This window comes from Hyaena hyaena, unplaced genomic scaffold (assembly GCF_003009895.1).
Source record: "Hyaena hyaena isolate Hyena2069 unplaced genomic scaffold, ASM300989v1 scaffold_27, whole genome shotgun sequence".
Taxonomy (NCBI): Eukaryota; Metazoa; Chordata; class Mammalia; order Carnivora; family Hyaenidae; genus Hyaena; species Hyaena hyaena.
The window spans coordinates 1,093,172-1,103,127 of record NW_024080659.1 but is presented as its reverse complement, the minus strand read 5'-3'; the positions used below and the strand labels follow the sequence as shown (position 1 = coordinate 1,103,127).

Genomic DNA, 9,956 nt, shown 5'->3' with positions numbered 1-9,956 from the left:
GCATCTGGAGGCCAGAGAGGTCACACTGAACGCCCTCCGGGGCACCTGGCCCACAGTGAGCCACCACCATTACTGTTGCTGTGGAGGAGCGGTGTGGTGCTGGCCGGGTCGCCGGCAGCGGCCGTCCCGAAGGGCCTTGAATGCCAAGCCAAAGATGGCCGGGTGGTGGTGGGCAGCCAGCGGCGGCCGCCGCGGGCCGGAGGGAGCGTGGAGGCCGCGGCGAGATCGAAGCCCGGCCGCAGGCGGGGCAGGTCTCCGCCCAGGCAGGGCGATAAATTAATTAAACGAACCTGCCACGCCGGCCTCTCCCCACCCCGCGCCGCGCTCCGAGGACGAGCGGGGCTGGGCCGCGGCCCGGCGGAGGCAGGCGCGCCCGCCGAGGCCGCGCCGCTCCCTCCCCGCGTCCCCTCCCCGCCGGGCGCCGTTTTCCAGGTAATTAAGGCCGTCCGGGCGGGCGCGCAGCTGCTTCTGCGGCCGCCGCGCCTCCGGCCCGGGCAGGTGCAATTAAACCCGCGCGTTCGCGGCCATTAAGCATTAATGCAGCTCATTAGCATAAGAACGAGCAGGCGCTTTGATGGCGGCAACCCCGCAGGGCAGAGGCGAGCGCTGGAGGGGCGGCGGGGCGCGGCCGCCAGGAGCCAGGGGCTCCAGAGGGGCCTGTAGCCACAGTGCGTCCCTCCTGGCAAGCGGGGTGTAGGCCTGGCCGCGACCCCGCCCAGGTCCCAAGAAGGGGTCTTCGGAGCGGGAGAGAGGAGGCCGTCCAGCGAGGGCAGGTGTGAGAAATAGTTGGGTAAACTGAGGCCTGCAGGTGCCACGTGACTCACACAGGGTGTCCCACAATCGGGGAGCGAGAACCCAGGTCTCAGCCTGCAAACTATTCCTTTATTAACAATAGCAGCAGTCCACACGTAAGCCTTGTGTCTGAGCCCTTAGCAGAAATTCTCTCACTTCCTCCCCCACCCCTAGCAACATCAGGAGCCAGTGGGTACTTGCAGTTGTGATCACCATTTGACAGCGGGAAAATGAGGCTTGGGAGAAAGGACTTTAATGTATCTCCGGTCCCACGGTTGGTAAAAGGCCAACGGCAGGATTGGCACCTGGGCGGGCTGGCTCCTGAGACCGGGCTGGTAACCAGGAACTCACACACAGCCAGGAGGGGTTACCAGGAAGGAGGAGGGGGCTGTGGCCAGGCGGAGGCCGTTCCATCCCCTCTCCCCCCCCCCCCCACTGGGTGTCAGGCTATATAGCCAGTGCCACCAATCACGGCCTTGGGGGAGCAGGTTGCAATAACACAGAAGGGCAGTAAACTGGAAACTGGGGGTAGCATCGCCCAAGGATGACTCACTGGCAACTTGTTTAGATTTTCTTCCCCCAAACCCTTGGTGGGCCTTCAAAATGGGTCTGAGCCAGACGTGGCTAGAGGACAGCCAGTCTGCCACTTTGTCTAACGCCTGGAAGTTAATAGGAACTCAAGAAAGGCCGGCTGAGCGAATGAACAAGTGAACGAATGCGTGCCTCCCTCTACAACGTGGGGGAAAACGGGGACTGGTCCTCAGATTTCATCTCTTCCAGGGTTGCTTTGGCCTGGGAGGTGGCTCTGTGAGAGCAGAAGGCCTAAGACGAAATGGCAGGTGGGGCCTGAGGCAGCCTTGCTGTGCCGTGGCTCCCGGCGTCCCCTGGGGCAGTGCCGCGGGCATTCCCGAGTCAAGGTTGTTGCAGAAAGATGTCTTGAGGCCCTGGTGGAGAAGGCAAAGAGCACAGGAAGAGCAGGAAGAGGAGAGTTCCACTCAGAGGGGCTGGAGCTACAAGGAAACTTCCAGCCCCCCAGGAGCTCAGAGGAGGTAGGCAGTTGCCGGGGGCCACACAGCAAAAAAAAAAAAAAAAAAAAAAAAAAAAAAATCTCCTGAGTCAAAAAAAAAAAAAAAAAAAAAAAAAAAAAAAAATCTCCTGAGTCATTCAGTCCTAGATATGCCCTTAGCAGGTGTCCAGAGCACCCTCTCTCCATAAGCGGCCCTTGCTCATACTCTCCATGCCTCTGTCTTGGCTTGTGATAATGCGCACTCCGGTACGTGCATGTATAATGAAACCAATAATTTGATTATTTGATTACTGTCTTTTCTCCCTTGGCCACACATCCCAGGTCCAGGGATTTCGAACACCCAGATCATGGCGGATCTCAGTCCTGGAACGCAGTAGGCTTGCAAACATATCTGCCCACCAGACCAAGTATTATTACTACAAACAGTCACAGTGCCAAAGAAAAATGCATGCTTGGTGGGGGCTTTCCTGCTTCCCCAAGTCCTCAGACACTCCCCGCACCTCCCCCCCTTCCCAACCTGATCCTGAGGCCAGCCCACCCCCTCAGCTGCGGGCTGGCCTGCAAAGGTATCTGTCCCAGAGGGGGCCCTCAGCAGCCTCATTAGGAAAGTAGTGACAGACGCATTAGCTGCTAAGGGTGTGTGTGTGGGGGGGGGGGTGCCTGAGGGCTGTCACAAGGTGAGGAAAACCAAATGCCTGCCACTTCCTGGGCCACCGGGCCCCATCTGTGCAGGGGCTGTGGCTGGGGAAGGGACACAGACGATGCCCCAAGTACAGAATTGCCCCGAGAGCTGGGACTCACCCCTGGGTCTCAGGGCCCAGAGCAGGGATGTTCCAGTCATTCCTCGCTGCGCTTGCTGCCTGCCTCCTCAATGGGAGGGACTCAGAGCCATCCTTGATGACCCCCTGCTTCCTCTGTTGGCCATTACAGTTTCAATGCTCTGTGTGAGAGGAGCCCACAGAACCCAGGAACCCACCCCCCGTGTAGCAGAAGAGGAAACTGAGGCCCGGGGAGGTGCTGCCCCAGAGCAGAGTCCTAGAGCTGGTGCCAGGCTCCACATTAAAGTCCTGGCTTGGCCACTAACAGGCTATGTGGCCTCTGGACCTCAGTTTCCCCATATGTGAAACATAGGCCTGGACCACAGTGACCCTGGAGTTTCCTCTGACCTCTGGGCCAGGGTCAGGGATTATCAGTGTCCCTTCAGCCCCCAAAGCCAGCCCTCCCTGGAGCCTGAGGCACAGCTACACACGGGGGTCACAGAACTTGGGCTTCCTAGGCACTGAGCCCCTCCTGGTGCCCAGGGCTGGGGGTAGAAACAGGTGCCCAGCAACCCAGTCAGGGACCAGTCCCGCTACCATTGATAAAAAGCAGGTGGGAAAAGTTTATACCACACCCCATATGCACACAGGAACAGGCCTCACACCACAGGATATGCACACAAACACACAGACAGACGCTCAGCCACACACACAGGTCCTCTGCCCACAAATGCAGACACACAAACCACACTCACACACAGAGGCACACAGGGCGCCCTACTGTACCACTGCACGGATGGGTACCCAGGAGGTGCTCTCTCAGTTCTCCAACCCAGACACACACACACACACATACAATCACACATTGATCCCTGTCGCAAACAGACACCCCCCACAACATGCACAGATCACACACACAGGCACATAGTCAACACCCATCACAGACAGACTCATACACGTGCCTGGACACGGCAGCCACAGGAGAACCGTCGCCCCCTCCATGGACAGAACCACCTCCCTCAATGGGCGCAGCCACAAGCTGCACACGCAGTTCCCCAAGCCCAGGAACACACTCAGATACACACCCATCTTGCCACTTGGTTAAATTCCACACGGCAGGCGGTGCCCAGCCCAGAAGAGCAAATCCAGATAAATAAATCATGTCCAGAGCATCAATCTCGGCCCCAACCTGGCTGCCTCCTTGCTGCAGGTAAAGCGAAACGGGTCTTAAATATTTTATAAATGAATAAACCTGTTAAGAGAATGTAATTTACAGGGCCATTGGCTGTAGGCTCACAATATCCCTCCCACATCTTTTCATTTTGGAGAGCACGTGGTGGTGGCAGGTGGTGGCCACTGGGGCATGATGTCTGGTGCCCCACCCGCTGCCCTTCTGCCAGGGGAGTTATTCCCAGGGAAAGGGGCATTCTGTGATTTTCCATCCACAAAGCCAGCTGCTGCTCAGAGACAGGGCCCTGAATTCTCTGGTCTCTTCAGCCTTTTCCCCCCAAGCCTTGGATGCCTTTTAAATGCCAATCCGTCCCTGGCAACTGTGATTTTCCAAGGCCTGTTTCGCACAGGGCTTGGAGGTGGTAGAACTGAACTGTTCAGGAATGGGGAAGAAGAGAGGCCCTTGCTGCAGTGACCAGTGGGGCAAGGCCAGCTTGTGGCTCGGCCTGAAGGGCAGCCAGGCATAGGGAGGCTGAGCCTGGTGCCAGGCCCGCAAGCCCCCGGGGACAGGCTGAGGAGCTTAGGGCAGCAAAACGGCTCCTAGGATGTGGAGAGGGAACAGAAGGTGGGTCCCATGGCCAACAAGGGGTCTTTGGATCTGAGGATGGCTGGGGCCAAGGAGGCTGGAGTGAGGCTGATGTCAGAGGTCAAAGTTAAAGCCCCTTGCTGCTGGGGCCTGAAACTCAGCTGAGGCCATGAGACTTCAGTGTCCCTGACCAGGCCAAGTGGCCTCCTGGCCCCGAGCTAGCAGGACCCAAGCACTGGCCCAAGCTGCTTTTATCAGAGATTAGTGGCAATGAGGAAGGGCTCCTGGGGTATGCAGATGGAGAGAGAATAAACAAAGTCAGAAAGGGATGGACTGTCCGGGGGCGCCTGCATGGCTCAGTTGGTTAAGTGGCCAACTCTTGGTTTCGGCTAGGGTCACGATCTCACAGTCTGTGAGTCTGAGTCCCGCGTCAGGCTCTGCGTTGACAGTGCGGAGCCTGCTTGGGATTCTCTCTCACACCCTCTCTCCGCCCCTCCCACACACTCTCAGAATACATAAACTTGGAAAAATAAAGAGAGAGAAAGGGATCATCTAGTCTGGCTTTCCTGAAGTTCTCATAGGAACGCGGTTCCCGTTCTCTCAAAACTCCCGGACTCAGGAAAAAGGAGAGTGTTACACAAATTTGAGAAAAGCAGGATATCAAACGGTATACACAGGATGAGCTCCCGCATGCTTGAACAACAGCACAAAGCCAGTGAGGAGGGGACAAAGTCAATTGTGCCTGCCTTTGGAGACTGGGATTATGCATGAATTGTTTTTCCTTTACTTGTCATATTTCCCAAAAGTCTATCATAAGCTTGTCCTCCTTTTATAGAGGGAAAAAAAGCCACTAAAACCAGCAAGTGCCTTACAAAACCAAATATATAGAATGGTCCCATATCTTACATTTATCTATCGTATATTCCTTATTGCATGTCTAGAAAAGGATGTTGACAGTAATTATGTCCAATGGATAGAAACAGGGAATTTTTCCTTGTGTTCCTGGATACAGATTTTTCTAAATTCAACATAGTCATGATAAATCATTAAAAGCAAAATGCTTAGGACTGGGAAGTTCTTTTTGATATCAAGCCTGCGTCTCTCCTGCTGCAACTGAGGGGTCACGCTGAGCGCGCTCACTCTGCGTGTGTACACTGGGTGAGGCTTGAGAAAGGCCGAAGGACCGTTGTTCAACAGGCACACAGCCTCTCTTCCAACACCTAAAGGCCGGCATTAAATTCTGCTGCCCGCCCAATCCAGGTAGGAGGGGACAGAGGGTCAGCTGAGTCGGTACCTTGGAAGAGACTGGGGGAAAGAAGGCGGCCCTGGAATGACCGTTCTTAAGGCGTTGGCAGCAGCAAAGTTCCGGAAGAGGCTGCCCCCAGGGCAGGCGGGGTGCCCGGGCTGGGGAGGTAGGAATGTGTCTCCTGGCCAGACGGTCCAATGGCTGCCAACTAGGGGAGGCCCGTGCTCCTGGTCTGGAGGAAGACCGTCTGGGGGGGCAGAGTCCAGGCCTGGACGACGTGGTGCGTGCGTGGGGTGCCTCCCTGGCCCTTAGCGGGGAGTTAGGCCCGACTGGCTCAGGGGCAGCCTCAGGGAAGGGCAGAGTTGGAGGCCAGGAGCCTGAGCTCCGGGACAGCATGGCCTGGAGGCTGGCCCCTACTTTCAACTTCCCTGGCGCGGGAGTCGGGGGTGCAGCCTGCTTCCTGCTGCCCCTGACGCGGGGGTTGAGGAGCTCAGTAAGCTGAGCCCGGTCTCCGGACGAACCTCGAGCCGGGGCGCCGGGATTGGAAGCCACTGCCCTCAGTCCCGGGTTCCCGGAAAGAGAGGGGCTCGGTGAGGGGGGCGGGGCCTCGCTAGCCCCGCCCCGCGGCCCCGCGGAGCACGCCGGGACGGAGCGCTGCCATGGCGACGGGAGCGGGCTGCCCCGCCCCGCCCCGCCCCCCGCGCCCCTAGGCTCCCGACCCCTCCCGGCGTCGCCGGCCCGCCGGCCGGGGCTTGTCAGGCCGGACGCCGCGGAGGAGGCCCCGGCGCGGCCAAGATGGTGGGCGCCGCGGGAGGGGAGCGTAGGGGAGGGCAGGAAGCGCGGGCGTTTGCCCTCTCGCCGCCCCCTCTCGAGGTTGAGGAGAGGAGAGGAAATGGCCCCGGAGGCGATAATCGAGCTGCCAGTGTGTCTGGCCTGACAGCTCCTACCTAAGCCTTTTCCCCGAGGCCCGAGGCCTGCCCAGCCCCCAGAGGCTGGGACAGCCCGCGCTAGGATCCAGAATTTGACACCGGTCCCCTTCCACCGCGCCCCCCACCGCCTTCCCCCCCCACCCCACCCCCCGCCCTCTCGGAAAGAAGGCCCGAGAAGACCCTGTCTTCCTAGCTGTGTCCTTTCCCCCAACCTAGTGCCCCTCCACCCCCAGTGAAGTGGGAGGTGTTTGGTTCCCCAGGCCTGGGGGCCCGAGATGGCAGCCTCTACCCACCTACACCCGAGCCATCTGTTCCTGGACAGCAAGAACCCCTTTCTCTTCAGTAGGGCCGCCTTTGAAGCCCCCAAAGCGCCCGCAGCTCTGAGCAGCCATCCCTGCTCTCCGGGGAGATTCAGCGAAGCTGACAGCTTCCCCGGGAGTCCCTGGTCCCCTCTTACCCTGTGTTCTCCCGGCAACAATGAGGGGCAAGAGCAGCATGGGAACTCACACGGACCGGGCCAGGCCAGTTTGGCCAGATGACTATCTTCCCGAGTCGTGCATGTGAGTGACTCTGCCCAGGTTCCCTGGGCAAACAAGCCCAGATCTGTTAGGGAGTGCGGTGGCAGAGCTGGGACTCAGCCAGGCTGTGACTCCGGATGCCCGTCCACACACAGTGGCACTCCCTGCTCCCGGGCCGCCTGGCTAGGGCTGGCCGGGCCGCCTATCTCGGGCCCAGAGCGATGGCCTGCTCTCCCAGTCCCTCCTCCCCACTACCACAGGCCTGGCTTCCCTTCTGAGACGCCAATCTGCAGCCACACAAAGCCCTGTTTGTTTGCTTTCTCTGCTGCTCCCTCTGGATCCGATGTCTTTCTCTGCTACCTGCCGGCCTGGCTTCCTCTCCAAGCTGTCCTCCCGGCCAGCTGAAGGGAAGGAGGGGGCGGCCATTCCAGCAAGCCCTGCCTCACAGCCACCCCAACATTCCTCAGATCCACCTCCCCAGTGCCAGGGCACCCAGCTGGGGCAGCCTGACCCACAATGGCTTCGCAGCCCCCTTACAGCCTCTCAGAACCTAGGGCGCCAGCTCGGTTCTCGGAACGGGAAAGATGCCTGCAGCCAGGGGCTGGGGCAGGGGGAGGGGAGCCCAAGAGGCCCAGCCAACCTCCCCTCTCCTTTTGTGAGCGAGGCTTGTTTTGTTCCTCAGTCAGGAAGGCTGCCCCTGACTTCCCAGCAACCCGTGGGCTGCCAGGAGATAAGGAGATGAATGGGGTCAGAAGGGCTGAATTGGAGGAGGCAGAGGGACACCTGGTTTTATGGCCCTCCCCCCACCCCTCAGTCTTTCCGGGGGCTCCTGGGTATGCCAGGCTCTGGGACAAGAGCTTACGGGCCACAATGGGAGTCTTACATGGTAGGCGCCCCCTCAGTGCCCACCCTGGGCAGGCACCTGAGCGGACCCCTCTACCTGGTGGGCACCCCAGGGCATGCAGCCCCGGGCACCCGCTGCGGTGTCTCGGGAAGCCTCATCAGCCTGAGCTGAAACAGGGCTCTCACAGGGGAAGAAAAATAAACACCCGCATTCCACACCACCTTCTCTACCTGCAGAGTGGGGGCTGCCCTCTCTCCCCGTTCAAATAAAGAAACCCAATACTGATACCGCACAAGATACAACAATCTCTCCTGGTTCCCTCTACCCAGGGCTCTTTTATTGCGCCCTGCCACACTGGGTGGCCCAGGGCAGGCCCTAACCTCCCTGGGCCTCCCTCTTCCCCTTCCTGTCCCCTCCACGCAGAGTTTAACCCTTTCGGCAACTCAGGATAAAGGCATGATTATGCTGGCTTGACAAATGACCGGAGGCCCCAAGAAAAAAAGCCACAGAGGTAAACTGCCCCACTCAGAATTCAAGCTTATTCCTGTTGGACTCTAAGCCCTAAAAACTTCCCACCGGGCTGTGGTATTATTTCACAGCCAGTGATTATCTGCCAAATGGATGAGTGACCACCGCGAGGTGGTGAGTGAGGGGTAGGTACAGCCAGCAGATGTCGCTTCCAAACTCAGCTCTGCCCCTTGGATGCTGTGTGACTTCAAGCAGGTCCCTTAACCTCTCTGAGCTCCAGCCGCCTTGAGAATCTGTATAGGGCAGCTGATCAGGCTCAGAGAGGACAGACCACCCAATGTCCAGTAAAACAGCAGGTGCTCCTTAAATGATGGCTTTTCTCTGTGATCGCTTGCAGCATCCAGAGAGACAGACATCCATTTCTTGGAGGAACCAGACCTCTCCCACCTCTGCTCATCTGCCCCTGTTTCTAGTGGTCCCGCCCCCCTGCCCTCCCCCCCCCCGCCCCTCCAGTCACCATCTCTGGCCCTCTGGAACGCTCAAGGCTAAGGCCAAGGGCTGCCAAGCCGAGTGAGCTCCCCAGGCTCCCGTCCTGCCCAGGAGACCAGGGCCTCTCTGTTTAATTAGCCAGGGTGAGGGCCCCAGGGGACAATGTCACCCTAAGGGAACAAAGCCAGCTCCGTCCACATCCTGCTGGACTCCAGAAAAGAGAACCACTCAATTAAGTCTGATTTGCCAAAACGTCTGTTTTTAGTGCTATTTTGGGCCACGGTGGGGATTTTCTGTGCTTGTCTCAAAGGTACCCTAAACCAGATTCCTTCCTACCTCCCCCACCCCTACTGTGTTTGAAATGAAAATATGTTCTTCCTCTTCTCTCTCTTTCCTTTTTCCTGCTTCTCTTTCCCACCTATCAGGGGGATGCAAATGAAGACGGGGGGGGGGAGCGGGGGGGGGGCCCACACGAGGACAGCACTCCCACCCACAGGCCTCCACAGCTCAGGTCCCCAGAGCACAGCGTACTGGGAGCTGTAGTTCCCTCAAACCAGGCTGAAGGCTGAGAGCTCCTACCGGAACTTTCCCTCCTCCCCACCTCTGGAAGCCTCTGAAGCCGGATCATTTTCTTCTGTCTCCCCAGACGCACACCAGGAGTCGGCCCTTCCCTCCACACACCCTTGTCTTCTGCCTCTCGGCTTCCGCTTAGGCTGTGCCCTCTGCTTGGCAAAACCTCCCCCAAGGTCTCTCCTCCATGGACTGAAAGCCTTTTTCTGCACTTTACCTTCTTAGCTTGCAACGCAATTACAACTAAATCCGCATCTATGCAATCATGTCTGTAATGTCTGCGGACCCGCCAGACTCTAGGCTTCAAAAGGGCAGGGGTGGCACCTGCTGGGTCACCGCCATTTCTGCAGGGCAGGCTGTCCCTCGCCCTTGGCACCGTGGACATTTTGGACCAGATTCTTTGTCATGGGGGCCATTCCTGTGTGTCCTAGGATGTTTAGCAGCACCCCTGGCTCTCCCCACTAGATGCCAGCACCTCCCCAGCTGAGACAACCAAAATGTCTCTGGACATGGCTGCACTTCCCCTCACCCCCCACTGAGACCCATTGCTCTAAGGCCT

At 58.6% G+C, this 9,956-nt stretch overlaps 1 long non-coding RNA gene across 1 annotated transcript; it reads right to left on the bottom strand.

The window, feature by feature from the left end:
- Positions 1-1,029: 1,029 nt before the first annotated feature.
- On the bottom strand, positions 1,030-7,662 carry LOC120228760. The gene is made up of 3 exons (XR_005527583.1): positions 6,966-7,662; positions 3,663-3,781; positions 1,030-1,736 (listed from the first exon to the last, which is right to left on the bottom strand). It is a non-coding gene; the product is annotated as an uncharacterized LOC120228760 (long non-coding RNA).
- Between the last annotated feature and the right edge of the window lie 2,294 nt (positions 7,663-9,956).